The sequence below is a fragment of the Suncus etruscus genome, chromosome 10 (assembly GCF_024139225.1).
Source record: "Suncus etruscus isolate mSunEtr1 chromosome 10, mSunEtr1.pri.cur, whole genome shotgun sequence".
Taxonomy (NCBI): Eukaryota; Metazoa; Chordata; class Mammalia; order Eulipotyphla; family Soricidae; genus Suncus; species Suncus etruscus.
The window spans coordinates 68,060,069-68,067,821 of NC_064857.1; the positions used below are offsets into that span (position 1 = coordinate 68,060,069).

A 7,753-nucleotide genomic window follows, 5' to 3' on the forward strand; every position below is an offset into this window, starting at 1 on the left:
ACAAACAAAAACAAACAACAACAACAAAAACAGAAACATGATTGACCACATGCAAAGCAAGTGCCCTACCCACTGTATAATGGCTCCAGCTTCGATACCATTTTAAGTGGGGCCGGAGAGGCGTTTGCCTTGCAAGCAGCAGATCCAGCAACTAAGGTGGTTGGTTCGAATCCCGGCGTCCCATATGGTCCTCCGTGCCTGCCAGGAGCTATTTCTGAGTAGATAGCCAGGAGTAACCCCTGAGCACCACCAGGTGTGGCCCAAAAACCAAACCAAAACAAAACAAAAAAACAAAACAAAAAAAGAAAAACAAAAATATAGGACGCTTCACAAATTTGCATGTCATCCTTGTGCAGGGGCCATGCTATTCTTCTCTGTATTGTTCCAATTTTAGTATATGTGTTGCCAAAGTGAGTACAAAATAAAAAGTTTTTTTGTTTTTTTGTTTTTTAATTCACCAAGGGGCCGGAGAGATAGCACAGCGATGTTTGTCTTGCAAGCAGCCAATCTAGAACTTAAGGTGGTTGGTTCGAATCCCATTCCCGGCGTCCCATATGGTCCTCTGTGCCTGCCAGGAGCTATTTCTGAGAAGATAGCCAGGAGTAACCCCTGAGCACCGCCGGGTGTGACCCAAAAACAAAAACAAAAACAAAACAAAACAAAAAACAAAAATTCACCTTAACATTCTTCAGGGATTCTGATGATTCTTTACTGTACATCTTGAACTCATCCCATAGTTCTCTGGTATGCTGTTCATCTCTTTTCAGAATTTTTTTTCTCTGTTTGTTGTTTTCTAGAGGTTTTATCCACTTCAGCTTGAAATGCCTCAATCTTTTTTCAGCTATTGTTATTATGCTTAGTTTCTATAAAGCTTTTTATCTCTCCTTATCATACTTTTCATTTCTGCTTGTAGCTTTCTCATTTAAGCTCTCATAATTTCTTGTGCTTTACTAACTACCTGTGTTATCATTCCTTTTAGTTCATGAAACATCCTTACCATGGTGTCATTCAAGTTATTGTCTAATTGGCTGTGTTAAATGGTGTTGACTGATCTTTCTGTTTTATTGTTTTCATTCATTGGACTTGGTATTTTATGTATCTTCCCCCATTGTGTTTGTTCTGCTTCTACTGTGCTGAGGCTGAATCTTTGTGGTTAAATCCTTGGGATTTAATGAAGAATTAGATTGGGATTTGCTCTTTTCCTTCTCTGCCCTTTTTACCTAGTGACAGGAACTATAACTGTGCGCAAGGTGAAATTTTGTAAGGAACTGTATGAATAATGTGACATGCAATGAGGAGGGGTAGAGCAAATGTTTAAGAGCTGTGGAGCTGGATCTATTGAAATGATAGAACCTGATAGGGAAGAGAGACATCCAACTCTGGTTCTAAAAGAAAAACTGTAAACTAGCAACAATAACTTTAAAACTTTCAATAAAGTGCAGAAAACTATAGCTCAACAGGTAATCAAGTTAAATCACAAACGTTAAAATCCATCAAAACTGGATTCATCATCATCATCATCTGTATGTCCAAACAGAGCTTCAGTTGTATCTGATGTGAAAGTATCGGCATAGACATTGTCATCATCACTGCTGTCGGTCTTAATACAAAGCGCAGACTACTGTGGGTTAAATAGTTCAGTGGCATCCAGTTTAGTTAAAGGGCCTACCTCTTCAGCTCAGTCTCAACTTGTGGACTGAGCTGAAGCACCGCCCCCTCCAGCAGATGACAGAAGACGACTGGAGACTACCTGCAAATAACCTGTATGACCTGAGTATAAGCCGAGTTTGGGTTTTTCAGCATAAATTTTGTGTCCCAAAACTCGGCTTATACTCAGTATATTCAGTAGATCTCATCTTCATTATCTTGTAATTGCATCAACAAAGAGCACTTTGGGGGCCGGAGAGATAGCATGGAGGTAGGGCATTTGCCTTGCATGAAGAAGGACTGTGGTTCAAATCCCGGCATCCCATATGGTCCCCCCAGCCTGCCAGGAGCGATTTCTGAGTGTAGAGCCAGGAGTATTCCCTGAGCACCACCGGGTGTGACCCAAAAACCAAAATAAATAAATAAATAAATAAAATTGAGAAATCTATTAAAAAAAAAAAAAAGAAAGAAAGAGCACTTTTTTTTAGAAGGGTCTATGTCCTCAGGATTTCCATGGAACTGTGTGTACTCTTCTGGGTTATATTTTCAGTTCTAAAATGCTTTCCCACCCACCTATTTTTTTCACATCCAGGGCCCATGAAGCTAAGTTAATGTACATGTCTTCTTCCTGTCTGGTATTAAGTCTGATGCTAAAGGACTTGTTAAAATACTCCAGGAGAACTGAAAATTATGGTCCAGCTTGCAAATTGCTTTATTGTTTATTTAATTTTGTCTTTCATGGGCTATATATTCAGTATATGCCTCTGGGGTTTTTTATATATTAACAATTCAAAAATCACTGACCTGTTATCAAATTAAAAGTCTCCCTTTATCTCCCATTTACCCACATAGAATTCTCTTCCATGTGTTGGGCAGAAGCCTTGTGAATAGATGGTCCAGCCTCTCAACTATGAAGGCTTTATAGAATAAGTATTATAAATTCAAATTGGGAGTCATTTTAATATAGAAGATTCTGCCATTAACACACAATTACAAGACATTCCAAAGTTTATTAGTTCATCTATTAAGCCATCTCCTAGTGTGTTAATTTTTTCCTTTGGGTCTATTTTGCACCATGGACCCTTCTAGCAGCTGACCACAAAAGCAGGTCATCATGAGAGAAACTATTTATGGGCTGTTCAAGGGTGAAGAAACAAATATGGGGTCTCATTGATTCCCAATCAAAAGGCTATTTTCAAAGTCCAGGGAGTTGGGCTGGGGCTAGAGGTTGGGGGTGGGGGTGAGGGTGGGCTGGGCCATGTAATTTCTCACTCAAATGTCATATTCTTTTGAGAATTGTTTCAGTTGAGGACCTTTGAAGATTTGGCTGAAATGTGTGCCTTCAGTTAAACTTTGTCCTTAATAATCTTTGAGGTTAGTCTCTTGGCCTCTTTCCGAGTGGAAAAGCAAGTGTTTGTTTAAAACCATGATTACACTGAATGCCTGCCAGGTTTTGATTATCTAGACAAGTCATAATGTCACGTTAATGATGGCTTGATCTACATTTCATTATTCAGTTTTATTGGGTGGGATATTATAAGAAAAGACAGAGACGAGTCCAAAGCTGCAGCTGTGTGTGCCATTCTGCCCAGCTTCTGCGGGGACTGTTTATTAGATGTAATTTTTGCACAATTCTTTGGATGACCAGGCAGTTAAACCAACTGGGTCATTACAACTGTGCTCTGAATCCAGCACGTAACAGCATGTTTATTTTGGCCCTGTTAGGACAAGTGAGTTGAGGTTTTAAGGCTTTGTAACTCGTTTCTTGAATGGGATGATCTCAAAGGCCACAAACAGGACAGGGCGGTATTGTTTTTCCCCTGGGGGCTGTGTCAGACCTCAGTTCCCTGACCCCAGAAACACATTGGGCAAGGCTTTTTCTTTTGAGTGACTTGCATTATAAAAACAACCTTGCTAAAGGAGCTATGATTCACTCTCAAGAGATGGAATATCTCCTTGAGTCTAAAGCAAAACTTGAGTCCCCTCTTTGGGTTCAGACTTCTTCCCAGGAGCCTCCCTTGCCTGAAACACAGCATGGAAAGCTAGCTCCTCTCATTTCTTTCACTCTCCTCCTTCCATCATCTCTTGAAGACCTCTCACTCCCCAGATCTCCAGAGAAGTCTTTTGGTGGTCAGTGTTCTCACTCTGCCACTTGGAAACTTTCTCCAGTTATTCTTTGGTGGGTTTTTTTTTTTCCCATCACCCCTATTTTTTGGTGTTTCTAATTTGTTTTTGTTTTTGTTTCTGGGCCACACCCAGCGGTGCACAGGGGTTACTCCTGGCTGTCTGCTCAGAAATAGCTCCTGGCAGGCACGGGGGACCATATGGACACTGGGATTCCAACCAACCACCTTTGGTCCTGGATCGGCTGCTTGCAAGGCAAATGCCGCTGTGCTATCTCTCCGGGCCCTAATTTTTTTTTCTTTTTCTTTTTTTTTTGTTTTTTTTTTTTGGGTCACACCCGGCAGTGCTCAGGGGTTACTCCTGGCTGTCTGCTCAGAAATAGCTCCTGGTAGGCACAGGGGACCATATGGGACACCGGGTTTCGAACCAACCACCTTTGGTCCTGGATCGGCTGCTTGCAAGGCAAACGCCGCTGTGCTATCTCTCTGGGCCTCCTAATTTTTTTTTCTAAATAAACAAAAGTGAGCCAAAGGGGCTGTAGGGACTTAGCAACTTAGCCTAAGCATTGAGAGAGAGAGAGAGAGAGAGAGAGAGAGAGAGAGAGAGAGAGAGAGAGAGACAGAGAGAGAGAGAGAGACAGAGAGAGAGAGAGACAGAGAGAGAGACAGAGAGAGAGACAGAGAGAGAGACAGAGAGAGAGACAGAGAGAGACAGAGAGAGACAGAGACAGAGACAGAGAGACAGAGAGAGACAGAGAGAGACAGAGACAGAGAGAGAGACAGAGACAGAGATAGAGAGAGACAGAAACAGAAACACAGAGACAGAGAGACAGACAGAGACAGAGAGACAGAAACAGGAGACAGAGAGAGAGAGACAACAGGATGGAGGCTTGGGTCTAGAGGTTTCAGCTGGTCGGCAGGATCTACTCTGGTATTTACCTGCCCGCCCCCCCCCCAATTGCCAGGCCCTACCTTTTTATACTTAGGATAGTTGTCATTTACAGGGGGGGGGCATGTCCCAGTTCAATTGCTGCTATGGGGGGTGTCTGTATGATGGCACCCAGCTATTAACCCAAAACAAAGGTTTTCTCCATCTTCCTCTTTCTGTTAAATCTCTCCATTGATATGGAAAAGCCCACCTGGATCATTTTGCCCTGCCCTGCCCTACCCTGGTGGATTTTGTTCAGGGATAATAAAGAAAGTCAGTTTTGGCTTGGCACTGGAAGAGAGACTACAAAGCGAAGACTGGCGCAGTTTATTATTTCTTTGCTACTACCCTGTTTCTTTAGGCCCCTCTGCATGGGGTCTAGAAACATGGTGCCTGCGTACATGGTACATGATCTCACTGCATATTTTATGGGCATCATCACCCCTTAAAGGTACATAGACTGGGCCCCCGAAGAGATAGCACAGCGGTGTTTGCCTTGCAAGCAGCCGATCCAGGACCAAAGGTGGTTGGTTCGAATCCTGGTGTCCCATATGGTCCCCCGTGCCTGCCAGGAGCTATTTCTGAGCAGACAGCCAGGAGTAACCCCTGAGCACTGCCGGGTGTGGCCCAAAAACCAAAAAAAAAAAAAAAAAAAAAGGGTACATAGACTAATCCCTTAAATATATCAACAAGTGCTTTTCTCCTGTTCCCTTGATTGGAGTTGAACTCAAAATTATCATAATAAGAAAGGCCATCAGGGGCTGGAGAGCTAGTACAGTGGTTAAAGTGTTTGCCTTACATCAGACCTGGGTTTTCTCCCCAGCACCCCATATGGCTCCCTGAGCACTGTCAGGAATAATTCCTAAATGCAGAGCCCAGAGTAAGCTCTGGATGTGACTCCTGCCCTCCAAAAAAGAGCCCACTAAACATCTTGCTACAAAAAAATGTGTGTATGTGTTAGAGAGAGAGAGAGAAAGAGAGAGAGAGACAGAGACAGAGACAGAGACAGAGAGAACTAAGTCTAGTGTTGAAACTTTACTTTTACTCATTTTGTTAAAAGCTAGAAGGGAATGTAAGTTGTTTAGAACTAAATGCTGTTTGCCATTCTAACTCTGGCTTAGTCTTAAAGACCGCCATGACAGGCTTCAGATATGTGGCAGAAGGGATGAAGCCAGAAGAGCCGGTTTCAGGAACTTTGAGGGCATGTACCAAAAACAGTTAGATAAACTAGCAACACGGGGGCCTTTGGGCAGATAAGGCCTGCAAGCCCCTCCTCTATTACTTCAGCTGACGCAGACCCCAAAGCCCCATAAACCATAATATTCCATTCTAGCCATAAAATGAAGCACCCTAGACAGCAGCCAATCAATTTAAAGGTTAACTGTGATGGTTTGAAACCTCTGTGACCCTATAAAAGTATTTGGAAATTAGCCTAGGGGGTCATTGCTTAATGAGGGGCAACCCCAGCATGCTAGTAAAAATAAACTCTCATTCCTTATTGCAGTGCTGTTTATCTTCATGATCTTTGTAGGATGGATCTCGAATTCAGAGCTAAGAATTTAAATGAGGGGCCGGGCGGTGGCGCTAAAGGTAAGGTGTCTGCCTTGCCGGCGCTAGCCTTGGAAGGACCGTGGTTCGATCCCCCGGTGTCCCATATGGTCCCCCAAGCCAGGAGCAACTTCTGAGCACATAGCCAGGAGTAACCCCTGAGCGTTACCGGGTGTGGCCCAAAAACCAAAAAAAAAAAAAAAAAAAAAAAAAGAATTTAAATGAAACTAACAATAAAATGGTGTCTTTGGACACAAATAACTGAGATGAAGGCAGGTAATGTAGGTAATTTCATTGTGAGGCCCAGTGTCACCTATTCCATGCCTCTAACTAACCTTTGAGCATCCCCACTTCATTTCTATGGGAGACCCTTGTTTCCCAGGACCTGAAAGTAGCTGATCAGGTCAGTTTTTCTTTCTAGCCTCCCATTGTCATTCTTGTAGAGCTGAAAACTCACATCACACTCTGTATCATCAGGACAAGCTTACTTCCTGTTTACCTACTTCCCAGTTCTGAAGTGACTGGGACTGGAGCGATAGCAGAGCTGGTAGGGTGTTTGCCTTGCATTGGGGTCAACCTGAGTTCAATCCCCAACATCCCATCTGGTGCCCCCAAGCCTGTCATGAGTAATTTCTGAACACAGAGCCAGGAGTAAACCATGAGCGCTGCTGGTTGTATACCCAACCCCCAAAGAAACAAAACTAGGAAAGAGGTGACTACAGAAAATGTGTCTCAGGTTTGGAGTGATAGCACAGTGAGTAGGGCAGTTGCTTTGCAATGGCCAGCATCCCATATGGTCCCCTGAGTCCTTCAAAAGTGATTCCTGAGTGCAGAGCCAGAAGTAACCCCTTGAGCACTGCCAGGTATAGCCCAAAATAAAACTAAAAAAGAAAAAAAGAAAAAAGAAAAGAAAAAAAAAGAAGAAGAAAAGAAGAAAAGCTATTCTTGGAACGTGTCATTTTGTACCCCAGAACCTCAAAGATCTAAATACCTCGGATTTTCTCCTTTGTGTCCATGATAAGGTGACATTGGCATCACGTGGTCATTGGTGGTTTCCCCCTTGCCAAGCACCGAGTCGGGGCCATCTGTCTCCTCTTGCTACTGTGGAGGGAAATTTCCACCACCCCCTGGGCTCTTCTGTAATTGACCGAGCCATCAAAAGAATATTAGACAGATGAGCAGGACACAAGAACACATTTTGTTACATACCGAAGGAGACTCTCCAGAGATGTGGTTTCTAAAGCTAGTGAAGCGAATTAAGGGTCTGAAACCTGAGTGGAAGCAATACGAAAGGGACCTGGGACAGGGACAGAGGAGGGGACTCACCTGACCAGGACAGTCTCAGAAATGGGATGCTCATCCTGCAAGAAACTTTTCTCTTCTGAGAAAGTGATTTCAGGTAAAAATCCCTAATTTCGGGGAAGACTTCAATTTCCATTCTTCTAGGAAGTTAAAGAGGGTGGTGGTGAGGTTTCTTGAGAACTTGTGGAGTCTCCAATGACTTGAA

General features: G+C 43.3%; 1 non-coding gene across 1 annotated transcript; it reads right to left on the reverse strand.

Annotated features, from left to right (window-relative positions):
• Nucleotides 1-311: 311 nt before the first annotated feature.
• On the reverse strand, nt 312-418 carry LOC126021543 (U6 spliceosomal RNA). Its single transcript, XR_007500050.1, has one exon. It is a non-coding gene; the product is annotated as a U6 spliceosomal RNA (small nuclear RNA).
• Nucleotides 419-7,753: the final 7,335 nt, after the last annotated feature.